Consider the following 17,369-nt stretch of genomic DNA (forward strand, 5'->3'; position numbering starts at 1 on the left):
ATAAATGAATACGTTTGAAAATGGAATGCATCAACAGAACGGTGTTGGCAGTATAAAAATATCTACAGCACCTTGTATTCCCAGGTGGTCTCCCATCCAAGTACTAACCAGGCCCAACACTGCTTAGCTTTCAAGTTCAGATGAGATTGGGCGTATCCAGTGTGGTGTGGCTATAGATGAGCGTTGTGGTTTCTGTTAGAACTTTTCTACTTCTAACTACTGGTTCATAAATGAATACGTTTGAAAATGGAATGCATCAACAGAACGGTGTTGGCAGTATAAAAATATCTACAGCACCTTCTATTCCCAGGTGGTCTCCCATCCAAGTACTAACCAGGCCCAACACTGCTTAGCTTCCAAGATCAGATGAGATTAGGCATATCCAGTCTGGTGTGACTGTAGATGAGCTTTGTAGTTTCTGTTAGAACTTTTCTACTTCTAACTACTGGTTCATAAATGAATACGTTTGAAAATGGAATGCATCAACAGAACGGTGTTGGCAGTATAAAAATATCTACAGCACCTTGTATTCCCAGGTGGTCTCCCATCCAAGTACTAACCAGGCCCAACACTGCTTAGCTTCCAAGATCAGATGAGATTGGGCGCATCCAGTGTGGTGTGGCTGTAGATGAGCTTTGTGGTTTCTGTTAGAACTTTTTTACTTCTAACTACTGGTTCATAAATGAATACGTTTGAAAATGGAATGCATCAACAGAACGGTGTTGGCAGTATAAAAATATCTACAGCACCTTGTATTCCCAGGTGGTCTCCCATCCAAGTACTAACCAGGAACAACACTGCTTAGCTTCCAAGATCAGATGAGATTGGGCGTATCCAGTGTGGTGTGGCTGTAGATGAGCTTCGTGGTTTCTGTTAGAACTTTTCTACTTCTAACTACTGGTTCATAAATGAATAGGTTTGAAAATGGAATGCATCAACAGAACGGTGTTGGCAGTATAAAAATATCTACAGCACCTTGTATTCCCAGGTGGTCTCCCATCCAGGTACTAACCAGGCACAACACTGCTTAGCTTCCAAGATCAGATGAGATTGGGCGTATCCAGTGTGGTGTGGCTGTAGTTGACCTTTGTGGTTTCTGTTAGAACTTTTCTACTTCTAACTACTGGTTCATAAATGAAAACGTTTGAAAATGGAATGCATCAACAGAACGGTGTTGGTAGTATAAAAATATCTACAGCACCTTGTATTCCCAGGTGGTCTCCCATCCAAGTACGAACCAGGCCAAACACTGCTTAGCTTCCAAGATCAGATGAGATTCGGCGCATCCAGTGTGGTGTGGCTATAGACGAGCTTTGAGGTTTCTGTTAGAACTTTTCTACTTCTAACTACTGGTTCATAAATGAATATGTTTGAAAATGGAATGCATCAACAGAACGGTGTTGGCAGTATAAAAATATCTACAGCACCTTGTATTCCCAGGTGTTCTCCCATCCAAGTACTAACCAGGCCCAACACTGCTTAGCTTCCAAGATCAGATGAGATTGGGCGTATCCAGTGTGGTTTGGATGTAGATGTGCTTTGTGATTTCTGTTAGAACTTTTCTACTTCTAACTACTGGTTCATAAATGAATACGTTTGAAAATGGAATGCATCAACAGAACGGTGTTGGCAGTATAAAAATATCTACAGCACCTTGTATTCCCAGGTGGTCTCCCATCCAAGTACTAACCAGACCCAACACTGCTTAGCTTCCAAGATCAGATGAGATTGGGCGTATCCAGTGTGGTGTGGCTGTAGATGAGCTTTGTGATTTCTGTTAGAACTTTTCTACTTCTAACTACTGGTTCATATATGAATACGTTTGAAAATGGAATGCATCAACAGAACGGTGTTGGCAGTATCAAAATATCTACAGCACCTTGTATTCCCAGGTGGTCTCCCATCCAAGTACGAACCAGGCCCAAAACTGCTTAGCTTCCAAGATCTGATGAGATTGGGCGTATCCAGTGTGGAGTGGCTGTAGATGAGCTTTGTGGTTTATGTTAGAACTTTTCTACTTCTAACTACTGGTTCATAAATGAATACGTTTGAAAATGGAATGCATCAACAGAACGGTGTTGGCAGTATAAAAATATCTACAGCACCTTGTATTCCCAGGTGGTTTCCCATCCAAGTACTAACCAGGCCCAACACTGCTTAGCTTCCAAGATCAGATGAGATTGGGCATATCCAGTGTGGTGTGGCTGTACATGAGCTTTGTGGTTTCTGTTAGAACTTTTCTACTTCTAACTACTGGTTCATAAATGAAAACGTTTGAAAATGGAATGCATCAACAGAACGGTGTTGGCAGTATAAAAATATCTACAGCACCTTGTATTCCCAGGTGGTCTCCCATCCAAGTACTAACCAGGCCCAACACTGCTTAGCTTCCAAGATCAGATGAGATTGGGCGTATCCAGTGTGGCGTGGCTGTAGATGAGCTTTGTGGTTTCTGTTAGAACTTGTCTACTTCTAACTACTGGTTCATAAATGAAAACGTTTGAAAATGGAATGCATCAACAGAACGGTGTTGGCAGTATAAAAATATCTACAGCACCTTGTATTCCCAGGTGGTCTCCCATCCAAGTACTAACCAGGCCCAACACTGCTTAGCTTCCACGATCAGATGAGATTGGGCGTATCCAGTGTGGTGTGGCTGTAGATGAGCTTTGTTGTTTCTGTTAGAACTTTTCTACTTCTAACTACTGGTTCATAAATGAATACATTTGAAAATGGAATGCATCAACAGAACGGTGTTGGCAGTATAAAAATATCTACAGCACCTTGTATTCCCAGGTGGTCTCCCATCCAAGTACTAACCAGGCCCAACACTGCTTAGCTTCCAATATCAGATGAGATTGGGCGTACCCAGTGTGGTTTGGATGTAGATGAGCTTTGTGGTTTCTGTTAGAACTTTTCTACTTCTAACTACTGGTTCATAAATGAACACGTTTGAAAATGGAATGCATCAACAGAACGGTGTTGGCAGTATAAAAATATCTACAGCACCTTGTATTCCCAGGTGGTCTCCCATCCGAGTACTAACCAGGCCCAACACTGCTTAGCTTCCAAGATCAGATGAGATTGGGTGTATCCAGTGTGGTGTGGCTGTAGATGAGCTTTGTGATTTCTGTTAGAACTTTTCTACTTCTAACTACTGGTTCATAAATGAATACATTTGAAAATGGAATGCATCAATAGAACGGTGTTGGCAGTATAAAAATATCTACAGCACATTGTATTCCCAGGTGGTCTCCTATCCAAGTACTAACCAGGCCCAACACTGCTTAGCTTCCAAGATCAGATGAGATTGGGCATATCCAGTGTGGTGTGGCTGTACATGAGCTTTGTGATTTCTGTTAGAACTTTTCTACTTCTAACTACTGGTTCATAAATGAATACGTTTGAAAATGGAATGCATCAACAGAACGGTGTTGGCAGTATTAAAATATCTACAGCACCTTGTATTCCCAGGTGGTCTCCCATCCAAGTACTAACCAGGCACAACACTGCTTAGTTTCCAAGATCAGATGAGATTGGGCGTATCCAGTGTGGTGTGCCTGTAGATGAGCTTTGTGGTTTCTGTTAGAACTTTTCTACTTCTAACTACTGGTTCATAAATGAATACGTTTGAAAATGGAATGCATCAACAGAACGATGTTGGCAGTATAAAAATATCTACAGCACCTTGTATTCCCAGGTGGTCTCCCATCCAAGTACTAACCAGGCCCAACACTGCTTAGCTTCCAAGATCAGATGAGATTGGGCGTATCCAGTGTGGTTTGGATGTAGATGAGCTTTGTGGTTTCTGTTAGAACTTTTCTACTTCTAACTACTGGTTCATAAATGAATACGTTTGAAAATGGAATGCATCAACAGAACGGTGTTGGCAGTATAAAAATATCTACAGCACCTTGTAAACCCAGGTGGTCTCCCATCCAAGTACGAACCAGGCCCAACACTGCTTAGCTTCCAAGATCTGATGAGATTGGGCGTATCCAGTGTGGAGTGGCTGTAGATGAGCTTTGTGTTTTCTGTTAGAACTTTTCTACTTCTAACTACTGGTTCATAAATGAATAAGTTTGAAAATGGAATGCATCAACAGAACGGTGTTGGCAGTATAAAAATATCTACAGCACCTTGTATTCCCAGGTGGTCTCCCATCCAAGTACTAACCAGGCCCAACACTGCTTAGCTTCCAATATCAGATGAGATTGGGCGTACCCAGTGTGGTGTGGCTGTAGATGACCTTTGTGGTTTCTGTTAGAACTTTTCTACTTCTAACTACTGGTTCATTAATGAATACGTTTGAAAATGGAATGCATCAACAGAACGGTGTTGGCAGTATAAAAATATCTACAGCACCTTGTATTCCCAGGTGGTCTCCCATCTAAGTGCTAACCAGGCCCAACACTGCTTAGCTTCTAAGATCAGATGAGATTGGGCGTATCCAGTGTGGTGTGGCTGTAGATGAGCTTTGTGGTTTCTGTTAGAACTTTTCTACTTCTAACTACTGGTTCATAAATGAATACGTTTGAAAATGGAATGCATCAACAGAACGTTGTTGGCAGTATAAAAATATCTACAGCACCTTGTATTCCCAGGTGGTCTCCCATCCAACTACTAACCAGGCCCAACACTGCTTAGCTTCCAAGATCAGATGAGATTGGGCGTATCCAGTGTGGTGTGGCTGTAGATGAGCTTTGTGGTTTCTGTTAGATCTTTTCTACTTCTAACTACTGGTTCATAAATGAATTCGTTTGAAAATGGAATGCATCAACAGAACGGTGTTGGCAGTATAAAAATATCTACAGAACCTTGTATTCCCAGGTGGTCTCCCATCCAAGTACTAACCAGGCCCAACACTGCTTAGCTTCCAATATCAGATGAGATTGGGCGTACCCAGTGTGGTTTGGATGTAGACGAGCTTTGTGGTTTCTGTTAGAACTTTTCTACTTCTAACTACTGGTTCATAAATGAACACGTTTGAAAATGGAATGCATCAACAGAACGGTGTTGGCAGTATAAAAATATCTACAGCACCTTGTATTCCCAGGTGGTCTCCCATCCGAGTACTAACCAGGCCCAACACTGCTTAGCTTCCAAGATCAGATGAGATTGGGTGTATCCAGTGTGGTGTGGCTGTACATGAGCTTTGTGATTTCTGTTAGAACTTTTCTACTTCTAACTACTGGTTCATAAATGAATACATTTGAAAATGGAATGCATCAACAGAACGGTGTTGGCAGTATAAAAATATCTACAGCACATTGTATTCCCAGGTGGTCTCCTATCCAAGTACTAACCAGGCCCAACACTGCTTAGCTTCCAATATCAGATGAGATTGGGCGTACTCAGTGTGGTGTGGCTGTAGATGACCTTTGTGGTTTCTGTTAGAACTTTTCTACTTCTAACTACTGGTTCATAAATGAATACGTTTGAAAATGGAATGCATCAACAGAACGGTGTTGGCAGTATTAAAATATCTACAGCACCTTGTATTCCCAGGTGGTCTCCCATCCAAGTACTAACCAGGCACAACACTGCTTAGTTTCCAAGATCAGATGAGATTGGGCGTATCCAGTGTGGTGTGGCTGTAGATGAGCTTTGTGGTTTCTGTTAGAACTTTTCTACTTCTAACTACTGGTTCATAAATGAATACGTTTGAAAATGGAATGCATCAACAGAACGGTGTTGGCAGTATAAAAATATCTACAGCACCTTGTATTCCCAGGTGCTCTCCCATCCAAGTACTAACCAGGAACAACACTGCTTAGCTTCCAAGATCAGATGAGATTGGGCGTATCCAGTGTGGTTTGGATGTAGATGAGCTTTGTGGTTTCTGTTAGAACTTTTCTACTTCTAACTACTGGTTCATAAATGAATACGTTTGAAAATGGAATGCATCAACAGAACGGTGTTGGCAGTATAAAAATATCTACAGCACCTCGTATTCCCAGGTGGTCTCCCATCTAAGTGCTAACCAGGCCCAACACTGCTTAGCTTCTAAGATCAGATGAGATTGGGCGTATCCAGTGTGGTGTGGCTGTAGATGAGCTTTGTGGTTTCTGTTAGAACTTTTCTACTTCTAACTACTGGTTCATAAATGAATACGTTTGAAAATGGAATGCATCAACAGAACGTTGTTGGCAGTATAAAAATATCTACAGCACCTTGTATTCCCAGGTGGTCTCCCATCCAACTACTAACCAGGCCCAACACTGCTTAGCTTCCAAGATCAGATGAGATTGGGCGTATCCAGTGTGGTGTGGCTGTAGATGAGCTGTGGGGTTTCTGTTAGATCTTTTCTACTTCTAACTACTGGTTCATAAATGAATACGTTTGAAAATGGAATGCATCAACAGAACGGTGTTGGCAGTATAAAAATATCTACAGAACCTTGTATTCCCAGGTGGTCTCCCATCCAAGCACTAACCAGGCCCAACACTGCTTAGCTTCCAAGATCAGATGAGATTGGGTGTATCCAGTGTGGTGTGGCTGTAGATGAGCTTTGTGGTTTCTGTTAGATCTTTTCTACTTCTAACTACTGGTTCATAAATGAATTCGTTTGAAAATGGAATGCATCAACAGAACGGTGTTGGCAGTATAAAAATATCTACAGAACCTTGTATTCCCAGGTGGTCTCCCATCCAAGTACTAACCAGGCCCAACACTGCTTAGCTTCCAATATCAGATGAGATTGGGCGTACCCAGTGTGGTTTGGATGTAGACGAGCTTTGTGGTTTCTGTTAGAACTTTTCTACTTCTAACTACTGGTTCATAAATGAACACGTTTGAAAATGGAATGCATCAACAGAACGGTGTTGGCAGTATAAAAATATCTACAGCACCTTGTATTCCCAGGTGGTCTCCCATCCGAGTACTAACCAGGCCCAACACTGCTTAGCTTCCAAGATCAGATGAGATTGGGTGTATCCAGTGTGGTGTGGCTGTACATGAGCTTTGTGATTTCTGTTAGAACTTTTCTACTTCTAACTACTGGTTCATAAATGAATACATTTGAAAATGGAATGCATCAACAGAACGGTGTTGGCAGTATAAAAATATCTACAGCACCTTGTATTCCCAGGTGGTCTCCCATCCAAGTACTAACCAGGCCCAACACTGCTAAGCTGCCAAGATCAGATGAGATTGGGCGTATCCAGTGTGGTGTGGCTGTAGATGAGCTTTGTGGTTTCTGTTAGAACTTTTCTACTTCTAACTACTGGTTCATAAATGAATACATTTGAAAATGGAATGCATCAACAGAACGGTGTTGGCAGTATAAAAATATCTACAGCACATTGTATTCCCAGGTTGTCTCCCATCCAAGTACTAACCAGGCCCTACACTGCTAAGCTTCCAAGATCAGATGAGATTGGGCGTATCCAGTGTGGTGTGGCTGTAGATGAGCTTTGTGGTTTCTGTTAGAACTTTTCTACTTCTAACTACTGGTTCATAAATGAGTACGTTTGAAAATGGAATGCATCAACAGAACGGTGTTGGCAGTATAAAAATATCTACAGCACCTTGTATTCCCAGGTGGTCTCCCATCCAAGTACTAACCAGGCCCAACACTGCTAAGCTTCCAAGATCAGATGAGATTGGGCGTATCCAGTGTGGTGTGGCTGTAGATGAGCTTTGTGGTTTCTGTTAGAACTTTTCTACTTCTAACTACTGGTTCATAAATGAGTACGTTTGAAAATGGAATGCATCAACAGAACGGTGTTGGCAGTATAAAAATATCTACAGCACCTTGTATTCCCAGGTGGTCTCCCATCCAACTACTAACCAGGCCCAACACTGCTTAGATTCCAAGATCAGATGAGATTGGGCGTATCCAGTGTGCTGTGACTGTAGATGAGCTTTGTGGTTTCTGTTAGAACTTTTTTTACTTCTAACTACTGGTTCATAAATGAATACGTTTGAAAATGGAATGCATCAACAGAACGGTGTTGGCAGTATAAAAATATCTACAGCACCTTGTATTCCCAGGTGGTCTCCCATCCAAGTACTAACCAGGCCCAACACTGCTTAGCTTCCAAAATCAGATGAGATTGGGCGTATCCAGTGTGGTGTGGCTGTAGATGAGCTTTGTGGTTTCTGTTAGAACTTTTCTACTTCTAACTACTGGTTCATAAATGAATACGTTTGAAAATGGAATGCATCAACAGAACGGTGTTGGCAGTATAAAAATATCTACAGCACCTTGTATTCCCAGGTGGGCTCCCTTCCAAGTACTAACCAGGTCCAACACTGCTTAGCTTCCAAGATCAGATGAGATTGGGCATATCCAATGTGGTATGGCTGTAGATGAGTTTAATGGTTACTGTTAGAACTTTTCTACTTCTAACTACAGGTTCATAAATGAATACGTTTGAAAATGGAATGCATCAACAGAATGGTGTTGGCAGTATAAAAATATCTACAGCACCTTGTATTCCCAGGTGGTCTCCCATCCAAGTACTAACCAGGCCCAACACTGCTTAGCTTCCAAGATCAGATGAGATTGGGCATATCCAGTGTGGTGTGGCTGTAGATGAGCTTTGTGGTTTTTGTTAGAACTTTTCTACTTCTAACTACTGGTTCATAAATGAGTACGTTTGAAAATGGAATGCATCAACAGAACGGTGTTGGCAGTATAAAAATATCTACAGCACCTTGTATTCCCAGGTGGTCTACCATCCAAGTACTAACCAGGCCCAACACTGCTTAGCTTCCAAGATCAGATGAGATTGAGCGTATCCAGTGTGGTGTGGCTGTAGATGAGCTTTGTGGTTTCTGTTAGAACTTTTCTACTTCTAACTACTGGTTCATAAATTAATACATTTGAAAATGGAAAACATCAACAGAACGGTGTTGGCAGTAAAAAAATATCTACAGCACCTTGTATTCCAAGGTGCTCTCCCATCCAAGTACTAACCAGGCCCAACACTGCTTAGCTTCCAAGATCAGATGAGATTGGGCGTATCCAGTGTGGTGTGGCTGTAGATGAGCTTTGTGGTTTCTGTTAGAACTTTTCTACTTCTAACTACTGGTTCATAAATGAGCACGTTTGAAAATGGAATGCATCAACAGAACGGTGTTGGCAGTATAAAAATATCTACAGCACCTTGTATTCCCAGGTGGTCTCCCATCCAACTACTAACCAGGCCCAACACTGCTTAGATTCCAAGATCAGATGAGATTGGGCGTATCCAGTGTGGTGTGACTGTAGATGAGCTTTGTGGTTTCTGTTAGAACTTTTCTACTTCTAACTACTGGTTCATAAATGAATACGTTTGAAAATGGAATGCATCAACAGAACGGTGTTGGCAGTATAAAAATATCTACAGCACCTTGCATTCCCAGGTGGTATCCCATCCAAGTACTAACCAGGCCAAACACTGCTTAGCTACCAAGATCAGATGAGATTGGGCGTATCCAATGTGGCTTGGCTGTAGATGAGCTTTGTGGTTTCTGTTAGAACTTTTCTACTTCTTACTACTGGTTCATAAATGAATACGTTTGAAAATGGAATGCATCAACAGAACGGTGTTGGCAGTATAAAAGTATCTACAGCACCTTGTATTCCCAGGTGGTCTCCCATCCAAGTACTAACCAGGCCCAACACTGCTTTGCTTCCAAGATCAGATGAGCTTGGGTGTATCCAGTGTGGTGTGGCTGTAGATGAGCTTTGTGGTTTCTGTTAGAACTTTTCTACTTCTAACTACTGGTTCATAAATTAATACGTTTGAAAATGGAATGCATCAACAGAACGGTGTTGGCAGTATAAAAATATCTACAGCACCTTGTATTCCCAGATGGTCTCCCATCCAAGTACTAACCAGGCACAACACTGCTAAGCTGCCAAGATCAGATGAGATTGGGCGTATCCAGTGTGGTGTGGCTGTAGATGAGCTTTGTGGTTTCTGTTAGAACTTTTCTACTTCTAACTACTGGTTCATAAATGAATACATTTGAAAATGGAATGCATCAACAGAACGGTGTTGGCAGTATAAAAATATCTACAGCACATTGTATTCCCAGGTTGTCTCCTATCCAAGTACTAACCAGGCCCAACACTGCTTAGCTTCCAATATCAGATGAGATTGGGCGTACTCAGTGTGGTGTGGCTGTAGATGACCTTTGTGGTTTCTGTTAGAACTTTTCTACTTCTAACTACTGGTTCATAAATGAATACGTTTGAAAATGGAATGCATCAACAGAACGGTGTTGGCAGTATAAAAATATCTACAGCACCTTGTATTCCCAGGTGGTCTCCCATCCAAGTACGAACCAGGCCCAACACTGCTTAGCTTCCAAGATCTGATGAGATTGGGCGTATCCAGTGTGGAGTGGCTGTAGATGAGCTTTGTGGTTTCTGTTAGAACTTTTCTACTTCTAACTACTGGTTCATAAATGAATAAGTTTGAAAATGGAATGCATCAACAGAACGGTGTTGGCAGTATAAAAATATCTACAGAACCTTGTATTCCCAGGTGGTCTCCCATCCAAGTACTAACCAGGCCCAACACTGCTTAGCTTCCAATATCAGATGAGATTGGGCGTACCCAGTGTGGTTTGGATGTAGACGAGCTTTGTGGTTTCTGTTAGAACTTTTCTACTTCTAACTACTGGTTCATAAATGAACACGTTTGAAAATGGAATGCATCAACAGAACGGTGTTGGCAGTATAAAAATATCTACAGCACCTTGTATTCCCAGGTGGTCTCCCATCCGAGTACTAACCAGGCCCAACACTGCTTAGCTTCCAAGATCAGATGAGATTGGGTGTATCCAGTGTGGTGTGGCTGTACATGAGCTTTGTGATTTCTGTTAGAACTTTTCTACTTCTAACTACTGGTTCATAAATGAATACATTTGAAAATGGAATGCATCAACAGAACGGTGTTGGCAGTATAAAAATATCTACAGCACATTGTATTCCCAGGTGGTCTCCTATCCAAGTACTAACCAGGCCCAACACTGCTTAGCTTCCAATATCAGATGAGATTGGGCGTACTCAGTGTGGTGTGGCTGTAGATGACCTTTGTGGTTTCTGTTAGAACTTTTCTACTTCTAACTACTGGTTCATAAATGAATACGTTTGAAAATGGAATGCATCAACAGAACGGTGTTGGCAGTATTAAAATATCTACAGCACCTTGTATTCCCAGGTGGTCTCCCATCCAAGTACTAACCAGGCACAACACTGCTTAGTTTCCAAGATCAGATGAGATTGGGCGTATCCAGTGTGGTGTGGCTGTAGATGAGCTTTGTGGTTTCTGTTAGAACTTTTCTACTTCTAACTACTGGTTCATAAATGAATACGTTTGAAAATGGAATGCATCAACAGAACGGTGTTGGCAGTATAAAAATATCTACAGCACCTTGTATTCCCAGGTGCTCTCCCATCCAAGTACTAACCAGGAACAACACTGCTTAGCTTCCAAGATCAGATGAGATTGGGCGTATCCAGTGTGGTTTGGATGTAGATGAGCTTTGTGGTTTCTGTTAGAACTTTTCTACTTCTAACTACTGGTTCATAAATGAATACGTTTGAAAATGGAATGCATCAACAGAACGGTGTTGGCAGTATAAAAATATCTACAGCACCTTGTATTCCCAGGTGGTCTCCCATCTAAGTGCTAACCAGGCCCAACACTGCTTAGCTTCTAAGATCAGATGAGATTGGGCGTATCCAGTGTGGTGTGGCTGTAGATGAGCTTTGTGGTTTCTGTTAGAACTTTTCTACTTCTAACTACTGGTTCATAAATGAATACGTTTGAAAATGGAATGCATCAACAGAACGTTGTTGGCAGTATAAAAATATCTACAGCACCTTGTATTCCCAGGTGGTCTCCCATCCAACTACTAACCAGGCCCAACACTGCTTAGCTTCCAAGATCAGATGAGATTGGGCGTATCCAGTGTGGTGTGGCTGTAGATGAGCTGTGGGGTTTCTGTTAGATCTTTTCTACTTCTAACTACTGGTTCATAAATGAATACGTTTGAAAATGGAATGCATCAACAGAACGGTGTTGGCAGTATAAAAATATCTACAGAACCTTGTATTCCCAGGTGGTCTCCCATCCAAGCACTAACCAGGCCCAACACTGCTTAGCTTCCAAGATCAGATGAGATTGGGTGTATCCAGTGTGGTGTGGCTGTAGATGAGCTTTGTGGTTTCTGTTAGATCTTTTCTACTTCTAACTACTGGTTCATAAATGAATTCGTTTGAAAATGGAATGCATCAACAGAACGGTGTTGGCAGTATAAAAATATCTACAGAACCTTGTATTCCCAGGTGGTCTCCCATCCAAGTACTAACCAGGCCCAACACTGCTTAGCTTCCAATATCAGATGAGATTGGGCGTACCCAGTGTGGTTTGGATGTAGACGAGCTTTGTGGTTTCTGTTAGAACTTTTCTACTTCTAACTACTGGTTCATAAATGAACACGTTTGAAAATGGAATGCATCAACAGAACGGTGTTGGCAGTATAAAAATATCTACAGCACCTTGTATTCCCAGGTGGTCTCCCATCCGAGTACTAACCAGGCCCAACACTGCTTAGCTTCCAAGATCAGATGAGATTGGGTGTATCCAGTGTGGTGTGGCTGTACATGAGCTTTGTGATTTCTGTTAGAACTTTTCTACTTCTAACTACTGGTTCATAAATGAATACATTTGAAAATGGAATGCATCAACAGAACGGTGTTGGCAGTATAAAAATATCTACAGCACCTTGTATTCCCAGGTGGTCTCCCATCCAAGTACTAACCAGGCCCAACACTGCTAAGCTGCCAAGATCAGATGAGATTGGGCGTATCCAGTGTGGTGTGGCTGTAGATGAGCTTTGTGGTTTCTGTTAGAACTTTTCTACTTCTAACTACTGGTTCATAAATGAATACATTTGAAAATGGAATGCATCAACAGAACGGTGTTGGCAGTATAAAAATATCTACAGCACATTGTATTCCCAGGTTGTCTCCCATCCAAGTACTAACCAGGCCCTACACTGCTAAGCTTCCAAGATCAGATGAGATTGGGCGTATCCAGTGTGGTGTGGCTGTAGATGAGCTTTGTGGTTTCTGTTAGAACTTTTCTACTTCTAACTACTGGTTCATAAATGAGTACGTTTGAAAATGGAATGCATCAACAGAACGGTGTTGGCAGTATAAAAATATCTACAGCACCTTGTATTCCCAGGTGGTCTCCCATCCAAGTACTAACCAGGCCCAACACTGCTAAGCTTCCAAGATCAGATGAGATTGGGCGTATCCAGTGTGGTGTGGCTGTAGATGAGCTTTGTGGTTTCTGTTAGAACTTTTCTACTTCTAACTACTGGTTCATAAATGAGTACGTTTGAAAATGGAATGCATCAACAGAACGGTGTTGGCAGTATAAAAATATCTACAGCACCTTGTATTCCCAGGTGGTCTCCCATCCAACTACTAACCAGGCCCAACACTGCTTAGATTCCAAGATCAGATGAGATTGGGCGTATCCAGTGTGCTGTGACTGTAGATGAGCTTTGTGGTTTCTGTTAGAACTTTTTTTACTTCTAACTACTGGTTCATAAATGAATACGTTTGAAAATGGAATGCATCAACAGAACGGTGTTGGCAGTATAAAAATATCTACAGCACCTTGTATTCCCAGGTGGTCTCCCATCCAAGTACTAACCAGGCCCAACACTGCTTAGCTTCCAAAATCAGATGAGATTGGGCGTATCCAGTGTGGTGTGGCTGTAGATGAGCTTTGTGGTTTCTGTTAGAACTTTTCTACTTCTAACTACTGGTTCATAAATGAATACGTTTGAAAATGGAATGCATCAACAGAACGGTGTTGGCAGTATAAAAATATCTACAGCACCTTGTATTCCCAGGTGGGCTCCCTTCCAAGTACTAACCAGGTCCAACACTGCTTAGCTTCCAAGATCAGATGAGATTGGGCATATCCAATGTGGTATGGCTGTAGATGAGTTTAATGGTTACTGTTAGAACTTTTCTACTTCTAACTACAGGTTCATAAATGAATACGTTTGAAAATGGAATGCATCAACAGAATGGTGTTGGCAGTATAAAAATATCTACAGCACCTTGTATTCCCAGGTGGTCTCCCATCCAAGTACTAACCAGGCCCAACACTGCTTAGCTTCCAAGATCAGATGAGATTGGGCATATCCAGTGTGGTGTGGCTGTAGATGAGCTTTGTGGTTTTTGTTAGAACTTTTCTACTTCTAACTACTGGTTCATAAATGAGTACGTTTGAAAATGGAATGCATCAACAGAACGGTGTTGGCAGTATAAAAATATCTACAGCACCTTGTATTCCCAGGTGGTCTACCATCCAAGTACTAACCAGGCCCAACACTGCTTAGCTTCCAAGATCAGATGAGATTGAGCGTATCCAGTGTGGTGTGGCTGTAGATGAGCTTTGTGGTTTCTGTTAGAACTTTTCTACTTCTAACTACTGGTTCATAAATTAATACATTTGAAAATGGAAAACATCAACAGAACGGTGTTGGCAGTAAAAAAATATCTACAGCACCTTGTATTCCAAGGTGCTCTCCCATCCAAGTACTAACCAGGCCCAACACTGCTTAGCTTCCAAGATCAGATGAGATTGGGCGTATCCAGTGTGGTGTGGCTGTAGATGAGCTTTGTGGTTTCTGTTAGAACTTTTCTACTTCTAACTACTGGTTCATAAATGAGCACGTTTGAAAATGGAATGCATCAACAGAACGGTGTTGGCAGTATAAAAATATCTACAGCACCTTGTATTCCCAGGTGGTCTCCCATCCAACTACTAACCAGGCCCAACACTGCTTAGATTCCAAGATCAGATGAGATTGGGCGTATCCAGTGTGGTGTGACTGTAGATGAGCTTTGTGGTTTCTGTTAGAACTTTTCTACTTCTAACTACTGGTTCATAAATGAATACGTTTGAAAATGGAATGCATCAACAGAACGGTGTTGGCAGTATAAAAATATCTACAGCACCTTGCATTCCCAGGTGGTATCCCATCCAAGTACTAACCAGGCCAAACACTGCTTAGCTACCAAGATCAGATGAGATTGGGCGTATCCAATGTGGCTTGGCTGTAGATGAGCTTTGTGGTTTCTGTTAGAACTTTTCTACTTCTTACTACTGGTTCATAAATGAATACGTTTGAAAATGGAATGCATCAACAGAACGGTGTTGGCAGTATAAAAGTATCTACAGCACCTTGTATTCCCAGTTGGTCTCCCATCCAAGTACTAACCAGGCCCAACACTGCTTTGCTTCCAAGATCAGATGAGCTTGGGTGTATCCAGTGTGGTGTGGCTGTAGATGAGCTTTGTGGTTTCTGTTAGAACTTTTCTACTTCTAACTACTGGTTCATAAATTAATACGTTTGAAAATGGAATGCATCAACAGAACGGTGTTGGCAGTATAAAAATATCTACAGCACCTTGTATTCCCAGATGGTCTCCCATCCAAGTACTAACCAGGCACAACACTGCTAAGCTGCCAAGATCAGATGAGATTGGGCGTATCCAGTGTGGTGTGGCTGTAGATGAGCTTTGTGGTTTCTGTTAGAACTTTTCTACTTCTAACTACTGGTTCATAAATGAATACATTTGAAAATGGAATGCATCAACAGAACGGTGTTGGCAGTATAAAAATATCTACAGCACATTGTATTCCCAGGTTGTCTCCTATCCAAGTACTAACCAGGCCCAACACTGCTTAGCTTCCAATATCAGATGAGATTGGGCGTACTCAGTGTGGTGTGGCTGTAGATGACCTTTGTGGTTTCTGTTAGAACTTTTCTACTTCTAACTACTGGTTCATAAATGAATACGTTTGAAAATGGAATGCATCAACAGAACGGTGTTGGCAGTATAAAAATATCTACAGCACCTTGTATTCCCAGGTGGTCTCCCATCCAAGTACGAACCAGGCCCAACACTGCTTAGCTTCCAAGATCTGATGAGATTGGGCGTATCCAGTGTGGAGTGGCTGTAGATGAGCTTTGTGGTTTCTGTTAGAACTTTTCTACTTCTAACTACTGGTTCATAAATGAATAAGTTTGAAAATGGAATGCATCAACAGAACGGTGTTGGCAGTATAAAAATATCTACAGCACCTTGTATTCCCAGGTGGTCTCCCATCCAAGTACTAACCAGGCCCAACACTGCTTAGCTTCCAATATCAGATGAGATTGGGCGTACCCAGTGTGGTGTGGCTGTAGATGACCTTTGTGGTTTCTGTTAGAACTTTTCTACTTCTAACTACTGGTTCATTAATGAATACGTTTGAAAATGGAATGCATCAACAGAACGGTGTTGGCAGTATAAAAATATCTACAGCACCTTGTATTCCCAGGTGGTCTCCCATCTAAGTGCTAACCAGGCCCAACACTGCTTAGCTTCCAAGATCAGATGAGATTGGGCGTATCCAGTGTGGTGTGGCTGTAGATGAGCTTTGTGGTTTCTGTTAGAACTTTTCTACTTCTAACTACTGGTTCATAAATGAATACGTTTGAAAATGGAATGCATCAACAGAACGTTGTTGGCAGTATAAAAATATCTACAGCACCTTGTATTCCCAGGTGGTCTCCCATCCAAGTACTAACCAGGCCCAACACTGCTTAGCTTCTAAGATCAGATGAGATTGGGTGTATCCAGTGTGGTGTGGCTGTAGATGAGCTGTGGGGTTTCTGTTAGATCTTTTCTACTTCTAACTACTGGTTCATAAATGAATACGTTTGAAAATGGAATGCATCAACAGAACGGTGTTGGCAGTATAAAAATATCTACAGAACCTTGTATTCCCAGGTGGTCTCCCATCCAAGTACTAACCAGGCCCAACACTGCTTAGCTTTCAAGATCAGATGAGATTGGGTGTATCCAGTGTGGTGTGGCTGTAGATGAGCTTTGTGGTTTCTGTTAGATCTTTTCTACTTCTAACTACTGGTTCATAAATGAATACGTTTGAAAATGGAATGCATCAACAGAACGGTGTTGGCAGTATAAAAATATCTACAGCACCTTGTATTCCCAGGTGGTCTCCCATCCAAGTACTAACCAGGTTCAACACTGCTAAGCTTCCAAGATCAGATGAGATTGGGCGTATCCAGTTTGATGTGGCTGTAGATGAGCTTTGTGGTTTCTGTTAGAACTTTTCTACTTCTAACTACTGGTTCATAAATGAGTACGTTTGAAAATGGAATGCATCAACAGAACGGTGTTGGCAGTATAAAAATATCTCCAGCACCTTGTATTCCCAGGTGGTCTCCCATCCAAGTACTAACCAGGCCCAACACTGCTAAGCTTCCAAGATCAGATGAGATTGGGCGTATCCAGTGTGGTGTGGCTGTAGATGAGCTTTGTGGTT

At 41.8% G+C, this 17,369-nt stretch overlaps 39 non-coding genes and 38 pseudogenes across 39 annotated transcripts; all 77 read right to left on the reverse strand.

The window, feature by feature from the left end:
* Positions 1-59: 59 nt before the first annotated feature.
* LOC135062329 (5S ribosomal RNA) lies at positions 60-178 on the reverse strand. Its single transcript, XR_010248682.1, has one exon. It is a non-coding gene; the product is annotated as a 5S ribosomal RNA (ribosomal RNA).
* A 107-nt stretch (positions 179-285) lies between these two features.
* On the reverse strand, positions 286-404 carry LOC134892713 (5S ribosomal RNA; annotated as a pseudogene).
* Positions 405-511: 107 nt separating this feature from the next.
* Positions 512-630, reverse strand: LOC134901438 (5S ribosomal RNA). The gene has a single exon (XR_010174930.1). It is a non-coding gene; the product is annotated as a 5S ribosomal RNA (ribosomal RNA).
* A 107-nt stretch (positions 631-737) lies between these two features.
* LOC134887313 (5S ribosomal RNA) lies at positions 738-856 on the reverse strand (annotated as a pseudogene).
* Positions 857-963: 107 nt separating this feature from the next.
* On the reverse strand, positions 964-1,082 carry LOC134886545 (5S ribosomal RNA). Its single transcript, XR_010170624.1, has one exon. It is a non-coding gene; the product is annotated as a 5S ribosomal RNA (ribosomal RNA).
* A 107-nt stretch (positions 1,083-1,189) lies between these two features.
* Positions 1,190-1,308, reverse strand: LOC134893772 (5S ribosomal RNA; annotated as a pseudogene).
* A 107-nt stretch (positions 1,309-1,415) lies between these two features.
* Positions 1,416-1,534, reverse strand: LOC134888892 (5S ribosomal RNA; annotated as a pseudogene).
* Positions 1,535-1,641: 107 nt separating this feature from the next.
* LOC135062216 (5S ribosomal RNA) lies at positions 1,642-1,760 on the reverse strand. Its single transcript, XR_010248570.1, has one exon. It is a non-coding gene; the product is annotated as a 5S ribosomal RNA (ribosomal RNA).
* Positions 1,761-1,867: 107 nt separating this feature from the next.
* LOC134888391 (5S ribosomal RNA) lies at positions 1,868-1,986 on the reverse strand (annotated as a pseudogene).
* Positions 1,987-2,093: 107 nt separating this feature from the next.
* On the reverse strand, positions 2,094-2,212 carry LOC134885415 (5S ribosomal RNA). Its single transcript, XR_010169530.1, has one exon. It is a non-coding gene; the product is annotated as a 5S ribosomal RNA (ribosomal RNA).
* A 107-nt stretch (positions 2,213-2,319) lies between these two features.
* On the reverse strand, positions 2,320-2,438 carry LOC135060356 (5S ribosomal RNA). The gene has a single exon (XR_010246750.1). It is a non-coding gene; the product is annotated as a 5S ribosomal RNA (ribosomal RNA).
* Positions 2,439-2,545: 107 nt separating this feature from the next.
* On the reverse strand, positions 2,546-2,664 carry LOC135067055 (5S ribosomal RNA). Its single transcript, XR_010253284.1, has one exon. It is a non-coding gene; the product is annotated as a 5S ribosomal RNA (ribosomal RNA).
* A 107-nt stretch (positions 2,665-2,771) lies between these two features.
* On the reverse strand, positions 2,772-2,890 carry LOC134889722 (5S ribosomal RNA; annotated as a pseudogene).
* A 107-nt stretch (positions 2,891-2,997) lies between these two features.
* On the reverse strand, positions 2,998-3,116 carry LOC134900976 (5S ribosomal RNA). Its single transcript, XR_010174476.1, has one exon. It is a non-coding gene; the product is annotated as a 5S ribosomal RNA (ribosomal RNA).
* Positions 3,117-3,223: 107 nt separating this feature from the next.
* Positions 3,224-3,342, reverse strand: LOC134893387 (5S ribosomal RNA; annotated as a pseudogene).
* A 107-nt stretch (positions 3,343-3,449) lies between these two features.
* On the reverse strand, positions 3,450-3,568 carry LOC134892806 (5S ribosomal RNA; annotated as a pseudogene).
* A 107-nt stretch (positions 3,569-3,675) lies between these two features.
* On the reverse strand, positions 3,676-3,794 carry LOC135065274 (5S ribosomal RNA). The gene has a single exon (XR_010251558.1). It is a non-coding gene; the product is annotated as a 5S ribosomal RNA (ribosomal RNA).
* Positions 3,795-3,901: 107 nt separating this feature from the next.
* LOC134893400 (5S ribosomal RNA) lies at positions 3,902-4,020 on the reverse strand (annotated as a pseudogene).
* Positions 4,021-4,127: 107 nt separating this feature from the next.
* LOC135069426 (5S ribosomal RNA) lies at positions 4,128-4,246 on the reverse strand. The gene has a single exon (XR_010255607.1). It is a non-coding gene; the product is annotated as a 5S ribosomal RNA (ribosomal RNA).
* Positions 4,247-4,353: 107 nt separating this feature from the next.
* Positions 4,354-4,472, reverse strand: LOC134890241 (5S ribosomal RNA; annotated as a pseudogene).
* Positions 4,473-4,579: 107 nt separating this feature from the next.
* Positions 4,580-4,698, reverse strand: LOC135061857 (5S ribosomal RNA). The gene has a single exon (XR_010248225.1). It is a non-coding gene; the product is annotated as a 5S ribosomal RNA (ribosomal RNA).
* Positions 4,699-4,805: 107 nt separating this feature from the next.
* LOC134894642 (5S ribosomal RNA) lies at positions 4,806-4,924 on the reverse strand (annotated as a pseudogene).
* Positions 4,925-5,031: 107 nt separating this feature from the next.
* Positions 5,032-5,150, reverse strand: LOC135062322 (5S ribosomal RNA). Its single transcript, XR_010248675.1, has one exon. It is a non-coding gene; the product is annotated as a 5S ribosomal RNA (ribosomal RNA).
* Positions 5,151-5,257: 107 nt separating this feature from the next.
* LOC134893586 (5S ribosomal RNA) lies at positions 5,258-5,376 on the reverse strand (annotated as a pseudogene).
* A 107-nt stretch (positions 5,377-5,483) lies between these two features.
* LOC134888284 (5S ribosomal RNA) lies at positions 5,484-5,602 on the reverse strand (annotated as a pseudogene).
* A 107-nt stretch (positions 5,603-5,709) lies between these two features.
* Positions 5,710-5,828, reverse strand: LOC134895649 (5S ribosomal RNA; annotated as a pseudogene).
* Positions 5,829-5,935: 107 nt separating this feature from the next.
* Positions 5,936-6,054, reverse strand: LOC134889141 (5S ribosomal RNA; annotated as a pseudogene).
* A 107-nt stretch (positions 6,055-6,161) lies between these two features.
* On the reverse strand, positions 6,162-6,280 carry LOC135061858 (5S ribosomal RNA). Its single transcript, XR_010248226.1, has one exon. It is a non-coding gene; the product is annotated as a 5S ribosomal RNA (ribosomal RNA).
* Positions 6,281-6,387: 107 nt separating this feature from the next.
* LOC134884287 (5S ribosomal RNA) lies at positions 6,388-6,506 on the reverse strand. The gene has a single exon (XR_010168439.1). It is a non-coding gene; the product is annotated as a 5S ribosomal RNA (ribosomal RNA).
* A 107-nt stretch (positions 6,507-6,613) lies between these two features.
* On the reverse strand, positions 6,614-6,732 carry LOC134894644 (5S ribosomal RNA; annotated as a pseudogene).
* A 107-nt stretch (positions 6,733-6,839) lies between these two features.
* LOC135062323 (5S ribosomal RNA) lies at positions 6,840-6,958 on the reverse strand. The gene has a single exon (XR_010248676.1). It is a non-coding gene; the product is annotated as a 5S ribosomal RNA (ribosomal RNA).
* A 107-nt stretch (positions 6,959-7,065) lies between these two features.
* Positions 7,066-7,184, reverse strand: LOC135069781 (5S ribosomal RNA). Its single transcript, XR_010255963.1, has one exon. It is a non-coding gene; the product is annotated as a 5S ribosomal RNA (ribosomal RNA).
* Positions 7,185-7,291: 107 nt separating this feature from the next.
* Positions 7,292-7,410, reverse strand: LOC134894362 (5S ribosomal RNA; annotated as a pseudogene).
* A 107-nt stretch (positions 7,411-7,517) lies between these two features.
* LOC135066315 (5S ribosomal RNA) lies at positions 7,518-7,636 on the reverse strand. The gene has a single exon (XR_010252566.1). It is a non-coding gene; the product is annotated as a 5S ribosomal RNA (ribosomal RNA).
* Positions 7,637-7,743: 107 nt separating this feature from the next.
* Positions 7,744-7,862, reverse strand: LOC134893043 (5S ribosomal RNA; annotated as a pseudogene).
* Positions 7,863-7,970: 108 nt separating this feature from the next.
* LOC135062830 (5S ribosomal RNA) lies at positions 7,971-8,089 on the reverse strand. The gene has a single exon (XR_010249172.1). It is a non-coding gene; the product is annotated as a 5S ribosomal RNA (ribosomal RNA).
* A 107-nt stretch (positions 8,090-8,196) lies between these two features.
* Positions 8,197-8,315, reverse strand: LOC134887433 (5S ribosomal RNA; annotated as a pseudogene).
* A 107-nt stretch (positions 8,316-8,422) lies between these two features.
* On the reverse strand, positions 8,423-8,541 carry LOC135059152 (5S ribosomal RNA). Its single transcript, XR_010245566.1, has one exon. It is a non-coding gene; the product is annotated as a 5S ribosomal RNA (ribosomal RNA).
* A 107-nt stretch (positions 8,542-8,648) lies between these two features.
* Positions 8,649-8,767, reverse strand: LOC135066631 (5S ribosomal RNA). The gene has a single exon (XR_010252874.1). It is a non-coding gene; the product is annotated as a 5S ribosomal RNA (ribosomal RNA).
* Positions 8,768-8,874: 107 nt separating this feature from the next.
* Positions 8,875-8,993, reverse strand: LOC134886561 (5S ribosomal RNA). Its single transcript, XR_010170642.1, has one exon. It is a non-coding gene; the product is annotated as a 5S ribosomal RNA (ribosomal RNA).
* A 107-nt stretch (positions 8,994-9,100) lies between these two features.
* Positions 9,101-9,219, reverse strand: LOC134887466 (5S ribosomal RNA; annotated as a pseudogene).
* Positions 9,220-9,326: 107 nt separating this feature from the next.
* Positions 9,327-9,445, reverse strand: LOC134893424 (5S ribosomal RNA; annotated as a pseudogene).
* Positions 9,446-9,552: 107 nt separating this feature from the next.
* On the reverse strand, positions 9,553-9,671 carry LOC135066666 (5S ribosomal RNA). Its single transcript, XR_010252907.1, has one exon. It is a non-coding gene; the product is annotated as a 5S ribosomal RNA (ribosomal RNA).
* A 107-nt stretch (positions 9,672-9,778) lies between these two features.
* On the reverse strand, positions 9,779-9,897 carry LOC134892100 (5S ribosomal RNA; annotated as a pseudogene).
* Positions 9,898-10,004: 107 nt separating this feature from the next.
* LOC134894863 (5S ribosomal RNA) lies at positions 10,005-10,123 on the reverse strand (annotated as a pseudogene).
* A 107-nt stretch (positions 10,124-10,230) lies between these two features.
* Positions 10,231-10,349, reverse strand: LOC135067229 (5S ribosomal RNA). Its single transcript, XR_010253450.1, has one exon. It is a non-coding gene; the product is annotated as a 5S ribosomal RNA (ribosomal RNA).
* Positions 10,350-10,456: 107 nt separating this feature from the next.
* Positions 10,457-10,575, reverse strand: LOC134894645 (5S ribosomal RNA; annotated as a pseudogene).
* Positions 10,576-10,682: 107 nt separating this feature from the next.
* LOC135062324 (5S ribosomal RNA) lies at positions 10,683-10,801 on the reverse strand. The gene has a single exon (XR_010248677.1). It is a non-coding gene; the product is annotated as a 5S ribosomal RNA (ribosomal RNA).
* Positions 10,802-10,908: 107 nt separating this feature from the next.
* LOC134893587 (5S ribosomal RNA) lies at positions 10,909-11,027 on the reverse strand (annotated as a pseudogene).
* Positions 11,028-11,134: 107 nt separating this feature from the next.
* Positions 11,135-11,253, reverse strand: LOC134888285 (5S ribosomal RNA; annotated as a pseudogene).
* Positions 11,254-11,360: 107 nt separating this feature from the next.
* On the reverse strand, positions 11,361-11,479 carry LOC134895650 (5S ribosomal RNA; annotated as a pseudogene).
* Positions 11,480-11,586: 107 nt separating this feature from the next.
* LOC134890243 (5S ribosomal RNA) lies at positions 11,587-11,705 on the reverse strand (annotated as a pseudogene).
* A 107-nt stretch (positions 11,706-11,812) lies between these two features.
* On the reverse strand, positions 11,813-11,931 carry LOC135061860 (5S ribosomal RNA). Its single transcript, XR_010248228.1, has one exon. It is a non-coding gene; the product is annotated as a 5S ribosomal RNA (ribosomal RNA).
* A 107-nt stretch (positions 11,932-12,038) lies between these two features.
* LOC134884289 (5S ribosomal RNA) lies at positions 12,039-12,157 on the reverse strand. Its single transcript, XR_010168441.1, has one exon. It is a non-coding gene; the product is annotated as a 5S ribosomal RNA (ribosomal RNA).
* A 107-nt stretch (positions 12,158-12,264) lies between these two features.
* On the reverse strand, positions 12,265-12,383 carry LOC134894646 (5S ribosomal RNA; annotated as a pseudogene).
* Positions 12,384-12,490: 107 nt separating this feature from the next.
* On the reverse strand, positions 12,491-12,609 carry LOC135062325 (5S ribosomal RNA). Its single transcript, XR_010248678.1, has one exon. It is a non-coding gene; the product is annotated as a 5S ribosomal RNA (ribosomal RNA).
* Positions 12,610-12,716: 107 nt separating this feature from the next.
* Positions 12,717-12,835, reverse strand: LOC135069783 (5S ribosomal RNA). The gene has a single exon (XR_010255965.1). It is a non-coding gene; the product is annotated as a 5S ribosomal RNA (ribosomal RNA).
* Positions 12,836-12,942: 107 nt separating this feature from the next.
* LOC134894363 (5S ribosomal RNA) lies at positions 12,943-13,061 on the reverse strand (annotated as a pseudogene).
* Positions 13,062-13,168: 107 nt separating this feature from the next.
* LOC135066318 (5S ribosomal RNA) lies at positions 13,169-13,287 on the reverse strand. The gene has a single exon (XR_010252568.1). It is a non-coding gene; the product is annotated as a 5S ribosomal RNA (ribosomal RNA).
* Positions 13,288-13,394: 107 nt separating this feature from the next.
* LOC134893045 (5S ribosomal RNA) lies at positions 13,395-13,513 on the reverse strand (annotated as a pseudogene).
* Positions 13,514-13,621: 108 nt separating this feature from the next.
* LOC135062831 (5S ribosomal RNA) lies at positions 13,622-13,740 on the reverse strand. The gene has a single exon (XR_010249173.1). It is a non-coding gene; the product is annotated as a 5S ribosomal RNA (ribosomal RNA).
* Positions 13,741-13,847: 107 nt separating this feature from the next.
* On the reverse strand, positions 13,848-13,966 carry LOC134887434 (5S ribosomal RNA; annotated as a pseudogene).
* Positions 13,967-14,073: 107 nt separating this feature from the next.
* LOC135059153 (5S ribosomal RNA) lies at positions 14,074-14,192 on the reverse strand. The gene has a single exon (XR_010245567.1). It is a non-coding gene; the product is annotated as a 5S ribosomal RNA (ribosomal RNA).
* Positions 14,193-14,299: 107 nt separating this feature from the next.
* Positions 14,300-14,418, reverse strand: LOC135066632 (5S ribosomal RNA). Its single transcript, XR_010252875.1, has one exon. It is a non-coding gene; the product is annotated as a 5S ribosomal RNA (ribosomal RNA).
* A 107-nt stretch (positions 14,419-14,525) lies between these two features.
* Positions 14,526-14,644, reverse strand: LOC134886562 (5S ribosomal RNA). The gene has a single exon (XR_010170643.1). It is a non-coding gene; the product is annotated as a 5S ribosomal RNA (ribosomal RNA).
* Positions 14,645-14,751: 107 nt separating this feature from the next.
* LOC134887467 (5S ribosomal RNA) lies at positions 14,752-14,870 on the reverse strand (annotated as a pseudogene).
* A 107-nt stretch (positions 14,871-14,977) lies between these two features.
* LOC134893425 (5S ribosomal RNA) lies at positions 14,978-15,096 on the reverse strand (annotated as a pseudogene).
* Positions 15,097-15,203: 107 nt separating this feature from the next.
* On the reverse strand, positions 15,204-15,322 carry LOC134884361 (5S ribosomal RNA). Its single transcript, XR_010168511.1, has one exon. It is a non-coding gene; the product is annotated as a 5S ribosomal RNA (ribosomal RNA).
* A 107-nt stretch (positions 15,323-15,429) lies between these two features.
* LOC134892101 (5S ribosomal RNA) lies at positions 15,430-15,548 on the reverse strand (annotated as a pseudogene).
* Positions 15,549-15,655: 107 nt separating this feature from the next.
* LOC134894864 (5S ribosomal RNA) lies at positions 15,656-15,774 on the reverse strand (annotated as a pseudogene).
* Positions 15,775-15,881: 107 nt separating this feature from the next.
* Positions 15,882-16,000, reverse strand: LOC135067230 (5S ribosomal RNA). The gene has a single exon (XR_010253451.1). It is a non-coding gene; the product is annotated as a 5S ribosomal RNA (ribosomal RNA).
* Positions 16,001-16,107: 107 nt separating this feature from the next.
* On the reverse strand, positions 16,108-16,226 carry LOC135069427 (5S ribosomal RNA). The gene has a single exon (XR_010255608.1). It is a non-coding gene; the product is annotated as a 5S ribosomal RNA (ribosomal RNA).
* A 107-nt stretch (positions 16,227-16,333) lies between these two features.
* Positions 16,334-16,452, reverse strand: LOC135070428 (5S ribosomal RNA). The gene has a single exon (XR_010256593.1). It is a non-coding gene; the product is annotated as a 5S ribosomal RNA (ribosomal RNA).
* Positions 16,453-16,559: 107 nt separating this feature from the next.
* On the reverse strand, positions 16,560-16,678 carry LOC135060824 (5S ribosomal RNA). The gene has a single exon (XR_010247218.1). It is a non-coding gene; the product is annotated as a 5S ribosomal RNA (ribosomal RNA).
* A 107-nt stretch (positions 16,679-16,785) lies between these two features.
* LOC135068490 (5S ribosomal RNA) lies at positions 16,786-16,904 on the reverse strand. The gene has a single exon (XR_010254690.1). It is a non-coding gene; the product is annotated as a 5S ribosomal RNA (ribosomal RNA).
* A 107-nt stretch (positions 16,905-17,011) lies between these two features.
* Positions 17,012-17,130, reverse strand: LOC134891534 (5S ribosomal RNA; annotated as a pseudogene).
* A 107-nt stretch (positions 17,131-17,237) lies between these two features.
* On the reverse strand, positions 17,238-17,356 carry LOC134888146 (5S ribosomal RNA; annotated as a pseudogene).
* Positions 17,357-17,369: the final 13 nt, after the last annotated feature.

The sequence above is a fragment of the Pseudophryne corroboree genome, chromosome 3, assembly GCF_028390025.1.
Source record: "Pseudophryne corroboree isolate aPseCor3 chromosome 3, aPseCor3.hap2, whole genome shotgun sequence".
Taxonomy (NCBI): Eukaryota; Metazoa; Chordata; class Amphibia; order Anura; family Myobatrachidae; genus Pseudophryne; species Pseudophryne corroboree.